Here is an 18,391-nt window from a genome sequence, read left to right as displayed (position 1 = left end):
TCTGCCATGGGAGCATATTCACCCAGTGCTTTTCCAGCTGCACTGGCTCCCGGTGGAGTACAGGGTCAGATTTAAGGTGCTGGTTTTGACCTTAAAACCCTTCACGGCCTAGGACCCTCGTACCTACGGGACTGCCTCTCCCAGTATGCCCCACAGAGAGCCTCAAGGTCCATAAATAGCAACATCCTAGAGGTCCCAGGCCCTAAGGAAGTTAGATTAGCCTCAACCAGAGCCAGAGCTTTTTCAACACTGGCTCCGGCCTGGTGGAACGCTCTGTCTCATGAGACCAGGGCCCTGCAGGATCTGATTTCTTCCCGCAGGGCCTGTAAGACAGAGTTGTTCCGCCTGGCCTTTGGCTTGGAGTCAATTTGATTCCCTCCCCCTCTTTCTTTTTTCCTTCTTCCTCCTGTGATGAGGCTGCATTTTAATGTTTTAATGTTGTATTTTAATCTTGTTTTTAAGTTGTATTCATTCAACTTGTTTTTATTATTGGTTGTTAGCCACCCTGAGCCTGGCCTTGGCTGGGGAGGGCAGGGTATAAATAAAATTTATTATTATTATTTTATTATTTCAGAACAGCACTGCCTAAGGCAGTGGTCAGCTCACCATGTACCTGGAAACTGAGTGGGTGACCATGGGCCAGTCACTATCTCTCAGTCAAATCACCCTCACAGGGTTATTGTGGGTAACAAAGAGGAAGGGAACATGACTGATACTTTGAGCTCCACGCAGGAAGAGCATGGTTAAAAAATGAAATTGGTAATTTCTTTGTCAGGAAATCAAACCATACAGTCAGTTATGTGAGTATGATCTGCCTCCCTTGAATTTGATTGGTAAAGGGACATGATCTCATGGCAAAATATTCAGGGCCCCTTGAGACTACCTACAAAATAACGACAGTCTGGAAGAATCCTTCATTCTTCTGCAACTGAGTTTATTATTATTTTATTAACAAATGCAATACTAATCAGGCAATCTAAGTTATGTAACATGGTCATGTTCACACACAAAACCAAATCCACTTAGGAAAATTACTTGATTCTAATTGCCATTGCTAGCTGCGATGGAGACGCCATCTCTCCTATTCATTTTGACAAGTCAAGCTTAATTGTTTTCAGTATTCTGTCACTGGGATTGTTGATTTTAAAAAGGCCTGTGGATTGAAAGTGGCATTAACACATTAGCTAAAGGTTAGTTGTTTTAATGGTCACATATTCAAAACTGTGTTGCATGCCTTCCAGCCTCATTACCACAGGAGGCTGCAATACTGGTCAAAAAGGAAAGAATGAGCTAAATAACACAGCCAAAAAAATACGCCTAGGATTTTGATGGAAAACAATTTGTTATTTTATATTTAACTGAAATAACTGATTGCAACGGAACCTTCTTTTCCCACACACCAATCTGTTTATCTCATCTATTGGGAACTGGTTGCTCTACAAATAAAAGCTAAAGTTCTGAAGTCAGTAAACATAAATTCCATAAGTAAAGTCATAAGGTGTTTGACAGAACTCATGGGACAAATAATACCCTGCCTAATGTATGTTTACTCAGAAATTAATCCCACAGAGTTAAATGGATTGTTCCGTTCATGCTTCCATGATTGCAAACAAACAAAACTTGAGCTTCCCTTATGCTGGAAAGCCCTTAGTAGCAGACATTATGTAGACCAGGGGTGAGGAACCTCAAGTCCAGGGGATGATTGCAGCCTCCCAGGCCTCTCTATCTAGCCCAGTGTTTCCCAAACTTGGACCTCCAGCTGTTTGGGGACTACAATTCCCATCATCCCTGACCAAAAACAGCTGGAGACCCAATTTTGGGAAACACGGATCTAGCTCTTGAGGTTCTCCCAAGGCACACACATATTCAGATCCTACAACTTGCCTAACCTATTCCATGCTTCCTCCTCATGCTTGTGTCTGGCTGGAATGTGTCTTTGAACAGTAGCACAGTGTCAAATTCAGAAGTGCAGCATCCTTTTGTGAATGCCATGCCCCCTTACACAGCCACACCCCTTCTAAGCTTATGCAACCTTATAATATACAATATTATCAAAAGTACACAATCATTATTACTTTAAGGACACATTGCAGCAATCAACACAGATCTCCATGTCCTGTTATTTTGTGTACACAAACATCAGCAAATGATTTGGAGTGCTCCAATAGCTTTTGGAGTAATTATAATTATTTATTATTTATATGCTGCCCATCTGACTGGATTGCCCTAGCCACTCTGGGCAGCTTCCGATAAATTAAAACATCAAACACAGTAAAACATCAAACACTAAAAACTTCCTCATATAGGGCTGCCTTCAGATGTCTTTCAAAAGACAGATAGTTGTTTATTTCCTTGACATCTGACGGGAGTGCGGGTGTGAGTACTGAGAAGGCCCTCTGCCTGGTTCCCTGTAACCTCACTTCTTGCACTGAGGGAACCATCAGAAGGCCCTCTGATCTGGGCCTCAGTGTCTAGGCTGAACAATGCAAGTGGAGAGTGTCCTTCAAGAGTGACTCCAAGTTGTGTTTTCCTTGGAAATCCATTATACATAAAATAACCTGCACATCATTCTCTTGAAATGGAAGCACCTTGTGTTCTCAGTGTTCCTAGATGCTTAGCTTTGTAGCATGCAGGAAAATTGTCCTTTGATGTTCTTCCCACATATTTTCTCCAGAGTGACCCTAGGAGCCAATCCTCAGGGGCTGACTCACCTCCCTTCACTCTGATCAGCTCAAATCAGCGCAAAGGGTGAGAAAACTTCCCAGTAACTAAAAAGCTTTCATGTTATTTAGAGAGTTCTAGGATGCTGGAGGCAGGGGCCCTGCTGCAGAAATAGTAGCAAGTCTTTGACCCCTGCAACCCCAGACCACTACATTTCTGCTTTTTCTTCCCTAGATGGAGAGAGGTATGCAGAGTGAGGGTGTAACCTTTGCATGGCTGCAATGTAGCATACTGTATAAAGGTAAAAGCTGTGTGCATAGTTCCACCCAAATAATAATAATAATAATAATAATAATAATAATAATAATAATAGATTGTTTATACTCATCTGCCTGAGTTTCCCCAGCCACTCTGGGCAGCTTCCAACAAAATATTAAAAATTCAATAAAACACCAGACATTAAAAACTTCCCTAAACAGCAGATGAAGGTGATGGACTTCATGGAACTGGCGGAAATGACTGGCAGAATATGAGACCAGGGAGAAGAGTTGGTGGAAGAGGATTGGAAGAAATTTAAAGTTTATCTACAGAAACATTGTAAAATTAAGGAATGTTAGAAGGAGGCTGGAATGAAGTTATGTGGCTTTAGCAGAAACATTATAAAGGATTAAGTAAAAAAAGATTGTTAATGGATGAAAGAAGGAAAGGTAAAGTTACATTATATTAAGATAAATTATAGGATAAAAATTGGGAAAGATGGAAAGGATTTGCTGAAATAGCTAACCGAACTAGAATACAAAAAAGGGAAGTGCGAGGATGTCAAGGAAACAAGCAAATGAAAGATAAGTTATGGGAAGGTTCGATGTGTTTTTTAATTGTTTCTATTTTTCTGTTTTTCTGTTTTTTATAAAAAAATTTCCTATTCTCTTCTCTCTTTATGTGTTGTCAAGTTTTTGTTTAACCTGGAGTTATTTCTTTCTCTTTTTGTAACATTTAAAACTTTAATAAATATTATTTAAAAAATAAAATAAAAACTTCCCTAAACAGGGCTGCCTTCAGATACCTCTGGTCCTATGCATTACTGGACTATGGTCCCTAAAGTATTGCCCATGAAGGAATGTGGTCCTAAGACTGCAAATGGTTCCCCACTTCTGAAGCAGAACCTCTCCTTAATATCATAAATAATATATCTAGGGACAGGGAAAGCTCTGCCACTGGGCAGAGATGAAGTGGTGTTGGAGAACAGAGCTGAGCGTGCTCTGATCACTTCCCTAACCTAGCTTGCCAACCTTAGGTGTGTGGGCGGGGGACACACTGTTAAGCCTGTGAAAGTATTGGGGGCATTTCCACGCATTGCTTGTTATTTCCAGGAGAAGGATCAAGAATGACAAACCTCCCAAATGGTCTAATTCCATGTCCCAGTGATCTTCAAAGGGGACATCTCAAACTTTTCCCTTCTTAAAGCAGGAGTTATGAGCAAAGCAATAGGAATGTCATGGAAGGCACAGGTAATGCAGTCCCCAAATGCAAATGTGCACTTACTAAGCTGTTTTATATATAGCAATTATTAAAAGCTTTCCTTTCACACCAGTTTCCAGAAGGCATTATGAAAACAGACCAATCCTCTTCTTGTGTATTCCCCTTCAAAAGACAGAAGACAAGTTTGATCTGTTCTAAAAACATTCCACATTTAAATTGCAAATACAAATGCAAAAAAGAGAGATTTCTCTGTTTTTTTTGTTTTTGTAGGTTTACAGTTTATTTCAACATTGTTATTCCCCTTTCATCCTCTGCACCCACAATATAGATGATAAAAGAAACACCCTACTTTAAAGTCAAGAGCTAGCTTTGCTCAGTTCAGTTAAGGTTTAATTTTTGAACCCTTTTCATGATTAACAGGGAGCCTACCTGGAAAAAGCCGTTTGAAATTGCTTTCTTGAAGCTGTAAACTTGTTGCAGTTGGATAAATCTATCACATGAGTCTTTTCCATATCCTTCCCTGTGACTGACAGCTCAAGACCACATGTGGTTCACAGAATGCTGAGTTGTATATATGAGAAAATAGCTATTAAAAAAAGAAAGAAAACAAACAACAACCCCCCCCCCCAAAAAAAAAAAGTCTGGGATGAAATGTCAACAATTTAAACACTTTAACTGTCTAATGGTTTTCATGAATAAAACACATAAGTAAGATATAAATCCTTTAAGGTGGTGGGGGAGAAGCAACAGCAGGTGATATGTCTTATCCATAAGAAGAGGGATTGACTGTTAACCACAATGGGAATATGCCCTCCAATGTGACACAGGCCAAATCTGGAACACCATTTTCTGGATCCAAAATCCTGTGTGAGGGCGCATGACCTGCATGAGATCATGAACCTGGAAAAAGCCCTCTTTTGGGCACAGCGCAGAAAACCATGTGTTTTGGGGGCAAAATCATAGACCCAGAAAAGTGGTTTTTTTCAGGTAAGATCTTGGCTTGAAATCGTGTGAGAGCAAGGCACCCAAAATGGCCACTGTGCTCTCACCGGGGGGGGGGGGGTATGGGATGTCCCAGTTTTTCTAGGGCAGTTGATGTGTATGTGGGAATAGTAGCTCTGTCAGAGGAATAGAGGTCTCCTAACAACTCTAAGCACCCTTAACTAACCACAGCTGCCAAATTTCTTTAGGAGAAGCCATGACTGTTTAAAGAACCATGATAGATCTTTAAAGGTACTGTGCAGATGAGTCGTCTCTGTCTGTCTGTCTGTCTGTCTGTCTGTCTCATGTGTGTGTGTGTGTGTGTGTGTGTGAGAGAGAGAGAGAGAGAGAGAGAGAGAATGCAGACTAATATAAAATGATAATCTCTCTCTCTCCCTCCCTCCCTCCCTCTTAGTACAACACTTGGATATTTAAATGTCTAAAAAAAAATCAGATATATAAATAATGGTACCACTTAAATGTCCTAGCAACTTTTTACAATGCTTTTCATTAGCTCAATTTTTAAACCTCAATATACCAGGATCTGCACAAGCCAACAACTCTACTCTGAGGAACAAATAGTTTTGTTTTGTTTTTACATTATTGTTTGCTCAAACAACCGAGTTTCAGCCTTCTCTGCTGCATGTTCTCATGCAACATGTGCTCAGCTGATATAAAAAATAATAATGTTGCAAAAAGTGCTGACTTCAAAGGAAATGGTAATAGGAAAGGGACCACTAATTGCTGTGATGGAAAAGAGCATGGGGTGATGACGACGATAGGCCTCCCTTTTGCTGACCACATCTCTTCCCTCACAAAGGGTCACCTACCTAGATAATAAGTAAGTCTTATGTAAGTAGAACTGGCATGAGACTGGCATTTCCATCTATCACAGATGAAACTCAAACTTTAGTCACTGGAGACCAATCATGTTTTGAAAAGGCCAATCCATCATTTCTTGTTACACTGGGAAAGTGTGGTCATTTCAGAGGTTTCTGCAGAAGTAAACCTGAAGCAGAGAGAAGGAATCATTCTAACTGGGGTGGGGAGATTCCTTTCCAACCCTGATTATGGTGGTGCCAGCCTTTGTGTCTACACTTATGTGGCAGGCAATTTTTCTTGGAGACCAGCATTGCGTGATCTTGACTAGAGTTGTGCATTTAGACCATATATCACTAGATTTTAGATAATATGACTGGCTGCTGGTCCCCTTCTGGGAAGAACTGAAAGTGCTGGTTTTAATATTTCGTTACACACTCATTGTGATTTTCTCCAATTGATTGCTCTACCCTTCTCAACTTGATAAAAGCAGGGGTGGGAGTGATGTGTGCCCACTTTCGGGAGCGCTTAAATAATATTTTGTGTTTTTTTTAAGGACACTCATTACATTCCTATTTGGGAATCTCTCCATGCCATGCCCACTTGCCAGGCTACATCATTCACTGGTCATGCTTTGTTTCCTCAAGTGGTTTTGCCTAATTGAAATATGTCATTGAACTGTGATAATGCCCTTTGATTACCTGGTTGGAGAGAGATGCATGAAAAAAAACTTCTGGATTTTGCATAGGTGAAATGCAGCCAGCCGTGTGAAGGTCAGAGTCATATCCACTGCTCCTCACACTTTTACCTCTGCTCCCACTCCTAGCAGCTTCCTGCTCCTGGAAGCCTACTCATTATGGGATGTGGCTCTTGGGCTGGGGAGGAAAAGGTGTTGGGAGCCACCTCTGCATCTGCTCAATCCAATTGATTACCCAAGTGCAAGGCCACTAAAAGAACAGGATGCTGGATGAGATGTGCCACCAGCCTGATCTAGCAGGCTCTTCTTATGATCTTAGGTGTCTGGCTGGCCAGGTAGTCAGAGCCAAGGAATGCACACAGATGGAGATTAAAGTGGCAGCTGGCTGCACTTTTTAGGAGAATCCTAAGCCAAGTGAGAGAAAGCAGGGAGAATGGATAGCTTGTGGAGAGAGGTGAGAGGAAGGTGAAGACTGAAGAGTAAAAATAGAAAAAGAGAATGGGGAAAGGGGAAGGGGAAACAAAATAGGAACAAAGAGGGAGAAGAGGAGAAAATAAGGAAAAAAGAGTGAGCAGTGTGAGACAGAGAATGGCAGAGGGGGAAGCTGGTGGGAAGAAGGGGAGGAACAGGCATGGCAGGACTTGGTAAGGAATGTCTAGAGGGGCAGGGAACCTCCAGTGGCAAGCTTAGCGGAGGTGAGAAGGGATTCCCTAAGGTAGAAACCTGTGGGAGAGTAACAAGAAGTGCTTACTTGAGGTAACAAAATGTAGGTAAACAGGATAAATGGTGATAAGAATACCTAGGTTTGTGAAAGTAAATGGCTCATCTGAAAGTGAGAGACACTCTATGGTTCTGATTATCCCTGGGACTCATGGAGGGGGCACAAGGTTTTTCACACCTTCGTTTGTGCACATGATGGAGAACATTCTATCACATGAAATGGCAGAAAGTGTATTATCTGGGCCTTGGGGGCCAGGTACTGTTGTCTGGATTACTACAGTGAAATAGCCATATAGGAGCTCAAAGTCTGGTTCAGCAGCAAGAGATTTATAGGACCTCAAATACATTCAATGTGGAATCCCCACTGCCTTTGATCCCTCACTGCTGCTGCTGCTGCTGCTGCTGAGGAATGCCTTTTTGAATAGTGGGAAATGAGGCGTGCATGTTAATTTCCAAGGAATTTGAGAGTTCTTTGTTCCAGCTTAGCAGTAAGAGCAAGTAATCCATGGGTGATGCAAATGGGGGGGGGGAATAAAATGAGGTGAGGGAGATGAAAAACTGCAGCAAGAAATACACAGAGAGAAGCCATTATTCAATGATGATATGGAATTTTGAGCACACCAAGGAAGAAACTGCATCAATGATGATGAGCAGGGCTGTCCCACCCATGCGGAGAGGTGAAGTAGTGGCCTCAGAGCAGCAGGTTCCAGGCAGCTGGAAGGGATGGCAGATCCAGACTCAAAATTGCACACCTCCTGTGCTTCTAAGCCTCCTCCCCCTCCTCTGCTTGCCTGCCATGTGTGCATGAGTTCAAAGATGCTTTGGCTTTTCCTGACCTCTTTGTTGCTTCCTTGAGGACAGCCTCAGGGAAAGGTTTGTTGTGGGGAGACTGGTGTACTTTTGAGGACTCCCCACATGATTTTGAGTTCTTAATTATATAGGGATCCTCCACAAATATAGCAAGCTGATTGCTGCAGATGTCCACCCTTCAACACATGAATAATGGTGGGGCTAGATATATAGACAAGGGACAAGGGGCCCAGCCAGAAAGTTCTGATCATGTTGGGTAATTGAAAGCCCAACTAGGGCATCCTTCTCCCTAATATGCCAATATTCCAGTAAAATGGGAGGAGGGACCTGACTTGCAGCCCTCCAGACTGCAACATCCATCACCCTGACTAGTAGTGATGATGGTTAGGGTTTATGAGAAATGGAGTGGACATAGAGTGTCACACTATGGAATCTGCAGCTACAGGAGGCAATGATGGCCAGCAGCTTGGATGACTTTAAAAGAGGAATGGACGATTCATGGAGGATAAAGTTATCAATAGCTCCTAGCAATGGTGGCTATCCTCTGCCTCCAAGGTCAGGTAGGTAGTAATGATTTGGGATACCAGTTACACAGAGGGGGCGAGTGCTTGAGTCCTGATAGTTGGTTTCCCACAAGCATCTGGTTGGCCACTATGAAAATGGGAGGCTAAGATGAGCCATTGGCTTGATCCATCAAGCTCTTGTTAGGTTCCCTAAACCCCACAGTTAAAGAAGTGACAATCCCTCCCTGCAAAAGGGAAAGCACTGCTTTCCCTGCAAGACAGTGGTAAAAATGTAAACTCCATTTTCACAGTGGGATAATATTTTCAGGAAATTGAAGCTGAAAAACAAGTCCAACCTTAGTCTGAAGTATGTGCTGCCTGATTTGGAACCCTAACAACATTCTTGCCTATGTTCAGTCCAATTCTGCTGTGGTTGAAACAAAGCAGTACTGACAGCGAATTCCTTCACATCAAGAGGAGACTCCAGATGTTATTGGACTCCAGATGTTGTTGGGTTCAATTCTCATTAGTCCCAGCCAGCACTGACAATGGCTAGGGATGACAGGTGTTGGAGTCCAACAACCTCTGGAAAGCACTACTTTGGTTACTGCTGCCTTCATTTTCTTTGTACTTATTCTGAACCTAGCAATGAACATGAATTCTGCACCTTGACGTAGCTGTGTGGGTCAGCTCTCCTCTCCCAGTTTAACTGGAGCTTCTTGAACATTTTGTTTTGCTTTTGTTCCGCAGTACTGTACATGCCACTTTGAGTATGTTAACTCGAGCCAAGTGGGAATGTCAGGGGGCTGGAACAGTCAGTTGGTGCCTTCCCTGCAGAAATCAAATGTGTCATCTCAACGGCACTTTCTGTTTCAGAGAGCCTGAAGAGAAATCGTCTTGATTTCACTTTCATACTGCAGTCTTCATATGAACTCAGCTGCTGGGCCATTTGCAGTTTTAGAGCTATTTCCTTTGCTTTGGGTCAACATAATATTTGTGGAAAAAATTAAGAGAGAGAACTAATGCATGACAATGTGGAATGTATATATAAATAGGAAAATGCCAGAAATTATGAAGGAGGTGGACACAGTTCAGGTATATTGCCAGGGATTCGGGGGCGTGCAATGCATCTTTTTCGCCCTCTCTGCACTGAGGCGCATTTCCCATCCCCATGAGACTACAGTTACCAACTGCGCTTACCCTTTCAAGCCATGATCTTTAGGCTCTTTCGATGTTCTGCTCTCACCATAGGAAAAGGAATTCCAATTAAGCTTTAAAGTTGAGACCTCCTTGAGGGTCAGGCAGCTGAGCGAACGAAGCGGTGAGTTGAAATCTCAGTTTCGGCTTGGTTTCCCAGGAGACAACTTTCTGCAAGGCTAGCTTAGCAGAGGAGTCAGTAACGTGCGCACGCACACACACACACACACACCTGGTTTTGCTTTGAAGCAAAGGATGAGGGGAATAAAATGGAACTTAGAGTTTAAACATATTTGAAGGTCAGAAATAATACATATGGTGAGGGAAGCGATTGGCTCTGAAGTTTCACAAGGTCTCTGGAAGAATTGTGTCAACAACTTCTATGATATGGCTTTAATGTGCACTGAGGAATACTGTATATTTCTCTCCAGAGTGTTTACCGCTGTTTTGGGTGGGTGGCATTAGGAGCAAGGAAAAATGCAGCAAACCTTGTGTTTGAATCAATTTCTCATCACAATTAAGAAGGTTAAGCTCCTGCACAAGCAATGGGAAGTGAAGGCAGTGCATTGTAGTCTAGCTACAGCTATAGGATCCTGTCTGCACTCTTGACTGCCTCTCTAGCATGACACTGTTCTCTGGCTCAGTACACTACAGGCAAAACTACTCCAAGGGAACTGCATATGTGCTGCAGTGTCCATGTATACACTGATGTTTGTGAGTTAGCTCCTGTGTCAAGGAAGTTGATAACAAACATGATAATGATAATAAATTCATATTTCACATTGTGAAAACAGGCTTCCCAGTAGTTTACAAGTATAGAGGACAATTACAAAAATGTTAATAGATTTTTTTTGTAATTAAAATACACCATAAAGCATTAAATGTAAGCACCCATAATAAAATATGAAATGAAAGAATCTCAGTAAAAAAATAAAAAATAAAACAGAAGACCCAGATGGAGAAGGAATGCCAATGAAAACAGGAGTCTCTTCAAAAGCTGGGGGAATGCCAATACAGATAGGGTTTCTCATATAAGCTAGCCCACCTTCTCCCATTGGCTGCAGAGTTGTGAAATGGGAAAGCACCATCTCTATGGCTGCACTTAGATTACAAGGCTCCATGTTTGCAGAAAAGCTCTGGTACCACCACAAATATGGTCAGGCAAATGTCAGGGCTAACACTGGTGGTGGTGGTGGTGAATGAAGGGCACTAACCACAACTTGAGTCTTCCATTTTAGGGGCATTTGCATCTCCATTTGTGGCCGATTCCTTTATTTTCCCAAAATGCAACGTGCCAGATGCACATTATGGATAGCACACACATAGAGTGACTCAAAAACACATGGCAAGAATATGTCTTCTTAAATAAAAAGGAAGCAAAGTCATATCACACAAAGTGATCACAGGAAAATGATTCTAGGTAACAGGTACTGTAGAATAACAATATCATAATACTCTGATGCCAAAATTCATCACTAGGTTTGGTCTGTAATTATGGCCAGGCAACATCTCACATGTGATAGGGTTGAAGTAACGCAGTAGAGACTGGGACGCAGGTGGCGCTGTGGGTTAAAGCCTCAGCGCCTAGGACTTGCCGATCAAAAGGTCGGCGGTTCGAATCCCTGCGGCGGGGTGCGCTCCCGCTGCTCGGTCCCAGCGCCTGCCAACCTAGCAGTTCGAAAGCACCTCTGGGTGCAAGTAGATAAATAGGGACCGCGTACCAGCGGGAAGGTAAACGGCGTTTCCGTGTGCGGCTCTGGCTCGCCAGAGCAGCGATGTCACGCTGGCCACGTGACCCGGAAGTGTCTCCGGACAAGCGCTGGCCCCTGGCCTCTTAAGTGAGATGGGCGCACAACCCCAGAGTCTGTCAAGACTGGCCCGTACGGGCAGGGGTACCTTTACCTTTACCTTTAACGCAGTAGAGAGCCTGTCAGGCCCTCAGGATCCTCCCAATGCTATATCCCTCATGTTGGTGCAGGAAGAAATAGATAAAGAAGGAGAATTCCCCAGATGCCAAGATCCAGGTTTGGGATAATTACTCTTAGGTGAGAGAACCCCAACATAGATTTAAAGTCACATGATAAGCAAAGGAAAGTGTGGGAATACAGACTCTTAAACTATCATATACTCTTTAAAGTGAGTTCCAAAGTTTTCCTCTTCCCCTTAACATACAAAAAGACATGTTTGGTAAGTTAAAAATGGTTTACTTGCAAACTCTTCAAAGGTCTGATTCATATGCTTTTCCATACAACATTTAGGAAAAAGTTGCACATGCAGTAAAACTTAGTTAAAAAGTGGTGAAAGTTCCTACATTATTGGTTTGGAACTCAAGAGTGGTCTCCCATGTTTTAGTCCAACACTTTAACAAAATATTACATCTCTTATTATGTGCATTATTTTATTTGTATCTGAGAGGTAACCTTTGTTGTTACTTTTATACTGTCAACTTTTTTTTGCTTCATACTAGTCAGATGACTATATGCAAATACATTTGACCTGATTTAGAGATGGTGTCTTCCACAATACCCCTGCCTCTCCAACCCCCCAGATGCAAAAGACAGAAAATTGAGGTCCAGCAACTGATATTGAGAAGCATTACTGCCTCCAACCATGAAGGCAGAGCAAAGCTATCATGATTAGTAGCCATTGGTAGCTGTCTTCTCCATGAATTTCTCTAATCCCATGTTAAAGCCATCTATGCATAATGCTTCAGTTATTTGGATATGGTATGGAACTGAATCTGGCACAGATGTGCATGTAAAGCATGTGCTCTAAGAATGAACAGTGTCCTACCTCTTAAGATGACTTATACTAAAAGATAACGAATGAAGAGTCCCAACTTTTCTTGAACATTGCTGCAGTTTCTCTGCATGAATGGCAATCCAGCAAGTAGAGTGGGGGGGGGGAAGAATCATCAAAGATCTGTCTCCTCCCTTTCCTCTCCTTTTCAGAGAACATTATCTAAGAGATTTAAAGTGATCAATAATTCAGAGAAAAAAACAACAGAAGAAGAGCTAAATTGCTTTCAGTATCCTCTCAATGCCAAGGTGTGTGTGCGGCAGCAGGTGACAATGGTGAAAATTCAGAGAAACAAGACAAACTCGAGCAGACGGAAGTCTCCTTTCATGCTTCCGAAGGAGAGCAGCACAGTGTTCTGACTCAGTGTGTCCTCATGTTACCTCATTATGCCTGGAAATTCCATCTGTCTCAGGAGAGTTTGTTTCATCCTTCCACCCCCTTGGCATTCCCCCCTCCATTGCAACCTCCTCAAGTGTGCAATGCTGTTGCTTCTGGCGCTTGGCCTCTGTCGCCTTCTTTTTCAACTTCCCCATCAAACAGCTGTTGTTGGAGAGGGGGAAACAGCCTTGTGGTTCAAGGCATCACATGCAATTAGACTTCAGCTGTGGAAGATGTGATGCTGGACTATTATCAAGACACCTGAGAGACAGGATGCAAATCAAAGAAAGGTATAGCTAGAGAGGCCCTGAGAAAAGGCAACTTATCCAAGGTAAATCAATCACGTGACATGACACAGATCTTCTGATTCCCTCCCCACCTCAATTATTGGAAAGGATGCCCAGGATAAGGTATGTCACTGAAAGCATAAGGGATAAGGCTGCATGAAGGATCTCTTGAAGGACGCCAGAGAGGACCTTCTCTCTAGCCAATTCTTTCCCAAACTGGGGCCCTCCAGATGCTGTTGGACTACAGCTACTAGTGTACTGGCTAATTTGGAAGTTCATGTTCTCTTCACGATAATCACAGCTATGCTCTTCACAGTCACACACCCTTCTAAGATTATAAAAGGTAAAGGTAAAGGTACCCCTGCCCGTACGGGCCAGTCTTGACAGACTCTGGGGTTGTGCGCCCATCTCACTTAAGAGGCCAGGGGCCAGCGCTGTCCGGAGACACTTCCGGGTCACGTGGCCAGCGTGACATCGCTGCTCTGGCGAGCCAGAGCTGCACACAGAAACGCCGTTTACCTTCCCGCTGGTAAGCGGTCCCTATTTATCTACTTGCACCTGGAGGTGCTTTCGAACTGCTAGGTTGGCAGGCGCTGGGACCGAGCAGCGGGAGCGCACCCCGCCGCAGGGATTCGAACCGCCGACCTTTCGATCGGCAAGTCCTAGGCACTGAGGCTTTAACCCACAGCGCCACCTGCGTCCCACATCTAAGATTATACAATAATCTTATAACTATACAGCAGTAATAATTAGGGCTGTGTTGCAATGATCAGTGCAGATCTCCATGTGCTGCCTTTCCTACTATTTTCTGTGCTGCATTTTCCTTGAAGTTCCATTGATTTCCTTTTTTAAATTTTCATTTAATCTGTTTTTATTGTATTCTATGCAGAAAAACACTGCTCCTAAGATATCAGACGTCCCCTCTGATCTCTGAGATATATTTTCTGGCATTTGTTTGTAGCCACTTGTATTTAATTACTGCATGTTGGACTGGCACTAAAGACAGAGGAGACAGTCGTTTAGTTTGGCAACCTAGTTATATACAGTGTGTAGGAGAGAGAGTGTGTGTGTGTTTGTATCACATGTATTTTCTTTTTCCAATGGCTTTCTCTTTTTTTAGCTGTTGTAGTAATGCAACAGTTCTTTGTCCAAGGTCCATAAAAAGCTTGAACTAAATGACCTTTTCTGACATTCAACAAACAAACCCATGACAAAAGCCAATTCCATGCCAGGCAACATTACAAAAAGGGGTTTAAAATAAAACTGTTGATATCATAATGTAGTTCTAAAGCTCTATGACAAGGCCACACTTGCCATACCATGCGTGGTTCTGGTTTCCTCACTGCAAAAAGGATATTGTACCGCTGAGTTGCACTGAGTCCCATGAACATTCTACCACAGTGCCCATGATGACTATGTTTTACCTTCCCTGATGGAGGCAGTATACTTCTGAATACCAGGAATCACAATTGGGGAGAGTTGCTGCTGCTGGTCCTACTTTCAGACTTCAGTAGCTGACCACTGTGAGAATAGGATGCTGGTCTAGATGGCAGCAGGCTCTTCTTAGGTTTTTATAACACTGTTGTTGTTTTGGATACAAGTGCAGAAAGATAAGGTGATGCCACCATGGCTTTGTTCTGCTTCTGCTGTGAGAGGCAGTACTCTTTTGAATACCTGTGATTGGCAATTCCAAGTGACAAGCTTTCCTGTTGAGTTTGTGTCCTGCTTGCGGACTTCCCATTGAGTCATCTGGCTGGCTACTGTCAGAATAGGATGCTGGACTAGAGATGTTGTTGTTGCTGTTGTTGTTTAGTCGTGTCCGACTCCTCGTGACCCCATGGACCAGAGCACGCCAGGCACTCCTGTCCTCCACTGCCTCCCGCAGTTTGGTCAAACTCATGCTGGTAGCTTCGAGAACACTATCCAACCATCTCGTCCTCTGTCGTCCTCTTCTCCTTGTGCCCTCCATCTTCCCCAACATCAGGGTCTTTTCCAGGGAGTCTTCTCTTCTCATAAGGTGGCCAAAGTCTTGCAGCCTCAGCTTCACGATCTGTCCTTCCAGTGAGCACTCAGGGCTGATTTCCTTAAGAATGGAGGACTAGAGGTGTGCCTATGATCAAAACATGATAGTTTTATCTGAACCAATTCTCTCTCTCTCTCTCTCTCTGTGTGTGTGTGTGTGTGTTCCACACATTGTTCTACTTTAATTGATCTAGATACAGCACTTTAGGTATTGGGGATTTTTAATTAAAATTGTGTGAGTCTGTGGAAAAACCATAAATTGTACCTTTTGGGTTGTTTTTCACTTTTCAAGAATCTCTGCCTTTGTTCACCAAGCTCATGGGCCTAATTAGAGATTAATTAAAGTTTATTGTTGCTGTGTGGAAATTGTCTCATATGTCTCTGTACAGGAGCAGAGATAGTATTTTAAAGAGATAGTAACAAAACAAAACAAAAAATATCTGACCGCTACTCTCCGGCTTCCTATAAGCCTATGCTTTTCCTATTCTCCTGTACCTTTATTTGACTCAGATCCTTCCTTTGTTCTGTCAGTTTGATATTTCTGCTCTCATGTCACTTGATCTATTGACTCATTTGAAGAAAATGACATAATTTTTTTCTCCTTATCTCCATAGCTGCTGCTTTTGCAGAATTTTCAAGTATATAAGTAAAGATGGATTGGCAACAACACTTATTTACCATATTGGCCTGAATATAAGCTGCACCCGCAAATAAACCACATCTTTAAAATTCAAGGGGGGGGGGGTAGGAAAAAAAGACAATATACGACTATGGGTACTATTCTCCTACACTCCCAGGCTGTTTCCTGGGGGGGGGGGGGAGCCACACTGTTTTGCAGGCGGCCTTCCCCTTCTTTCTGGCAGCTTGGGGGAGGTTTGGGAGTTCCAGCGGGCTGGACACCATTGCCCTGCACTCCTGGGCTGCTTCCAGGGGACGGGGAGCCACACTACTTTGCCGGCAGTGTAAGGTCGTGAATATAAGCCACACTTTTCACAGTCGGAATTTGGGGGGAAAGGTGCAGCTTATATTCAGACCAATATGGTATTCCACTTGGAAAACCAGTTGGAACAAGGTGGAAGATTCCATTTGCCAATGTGAGCTTAGTGGGACTTACTTTTCAGTAGACATGCTTAGCAGGAGAGGCAGGCTTCAGATTTATGAGATATATTAACTGCCTTGCAGGTCCCTTCCAAACTTTACTTTTAAATTAGTCCTCAGGTTCTAACTCACTAAGATTGCAAGAGAGAACTACTCTATATTCTGTTTGAGGCTTTCTTTAAAAAAATTACTCTCATTATGATGCTGCTCATGTGCATTTCCCCCAGAATTCACTTTTGTTTTCCATTTGTGCAGAGTTTCTTCCTCCTCCACCACCTGCTGACCTACAGCTGAAGGGAAGCAGGAGACACATTTCACTGTAAAAAATTAAGGATCAGCATGCTTTCTGCTTTACACCTATGTAGAAATGCACAGAAGCCATTAACCCCAAAGACCTTGTATAGTGTAATGGCTTGAAGATAGAGCTATGAGTCAGGAAAAACTTGCTTTGAATTTAACCTCCACTGCCATGAACTCAGTAAATGGCTTCAAGCAAGCCACACTTCTGGCAAGCCTTATGCCTCCAGTTTGCTATATGGGGATAGCAATTGTGATCAATGTGGGAGATAAGCACATTCCATTCTTTAAAAAAAAATGTGTATTTTATGCAAAATGGCATACAGACATGTGTATATTGGGAGAAATTTTCAGTAAAACGCTGAGTAAGATTTGCATAAAGAGAGAGAGATTTTTTTCTTTTAAGTAAACTGATGCAGAAATATAGTGAAAGGAGCTTAAGATTAAAAATGTGAGAAATGGAGAGAAACCAAGATTTGTCCATCTGTAGCGGGCACCATCTTGTCATTTAACTCAGGCAGCAAAATGTCTTGGGTCAGTTCTGAGGTTTGGGGATGAGAAAGCTGGAGGGCAAAGAAAAAAAAGGAAGCCATGCTAGGAAAGGGATACTCAGAACTGGCAAAGAGCAGAAGAGAGAAAGCAACAGTGAGGGATCTGAAAGGCGAAAGAAAATAATGTGAGAGGATAAAAAGTAAGTGCAGCCTGTAGCTGTAGAAGTGAGTGGCATTGAAATTCTCTCTCTCTCTTTTTAAGATTTTTATTAAAATTTTAAAGGTTACATAAGTCACAATAACAAAAACCCAATTAAAACAAAAAAATACATAAAAACAAGTCACATCAAAAGAAAAAGATAAAAAATGAAAAACAGACAAAAAACAAGCAAAAAAATGCATAGAATCCAGAGAAAAAGGAAAAAAAGAAAAAAAAAGAACAAATCAAACCTTTACATAACTTCCCTTCTTTAACTTATTTCCTTGACCTCCTCACACCTCCCCTCTTTGTATTCCGATTCAGTTAGATATTCCAGCAAATCCTTCATCTTTGTTTTTATCCTAATAATTTATCTTAATACTGTATACTGTAGTTTAACATTCTCTTCTTTCACCAATTAATCATCCATTTTTACTTTATTTAATCTTACTTCTCATTAAAACTAATATATTGAACTTAATCTCTTAAGACATTTCCCCTAGGGTCATAAAAATTTCATTCCACGATATTTCCATTTCTCATTAATATATATATATATATTTTAAAAAATCCCTTATATACACTTTAAATTCCCAATTTCTTTCCTCCGTCTCCCCTCCCCGGTCCCGGCCCCTGCCCTCAGTTCCATCAACCTCCCAGCGTCCATCAACCTGGAGATCTGATATCCAAGGCTCTTAACTCTTCTTCATTTCCCTTCTGCCGATCTTCTTGATAAACTTTGGTGCTAAAAAGCAGATCTCGGGGGAGCTCCATCCCAACAATGGTTATATTCCTTCTTGACAAGTCTGCCAGGTTTCCATATTTAAAGCTAGGACCCATAAAGTATTCCAAACCTTGTTTCACAGTTCTTCCAAGTCCAAAGGCCCCCGAAGCTCCAATCTCCTCCTGGCTCAAATTCATATTCCAAAAGTCATTTGATCCCTGCATAAAGG

General features: G+C 42.4%; 1 long non-coding RNA gene across 1 annotated transcript; it reads right to left on the bottom strand.

Annotated features, from left to right (window-relative positions):
• Positions 1-928: 928 nt before the first annotated feature.
• Positions 929-13,394, bottom strand: LOC307208328. The gene is made up of 3 exons (XR_013835096.1): positions 12,661-13,394; positions 9,871-10,108; positions 929-1,153 (listed from the first exon to the last, which is right to left on the bottom strand). It is a non-coding gene; the product is annotated as an uncharacterized lncRNA (long non-coding RNA).
• Between the last annotated feature and the right edge of the window lie 4,997 nt (positions 13,395-18,391).

The sequence above is a fragment of the Podarcis cretensis genome (assembly GCF_951804945.1).
Source record: "Podarcis cretensis genome assembly, chromosome: Z".
In the NCBI taxonomy this organism is placed as follows: Eukaryota; Metazoa; Chordata; class Lepidosauria; order Squamata; family Lacertidae; genus Podarcis; species Podarcis cretensis.
Note: the sequence above shows the minus strand (reverse complement) of the source record. Positions and strands in the feature narration are given on the sequence as shown.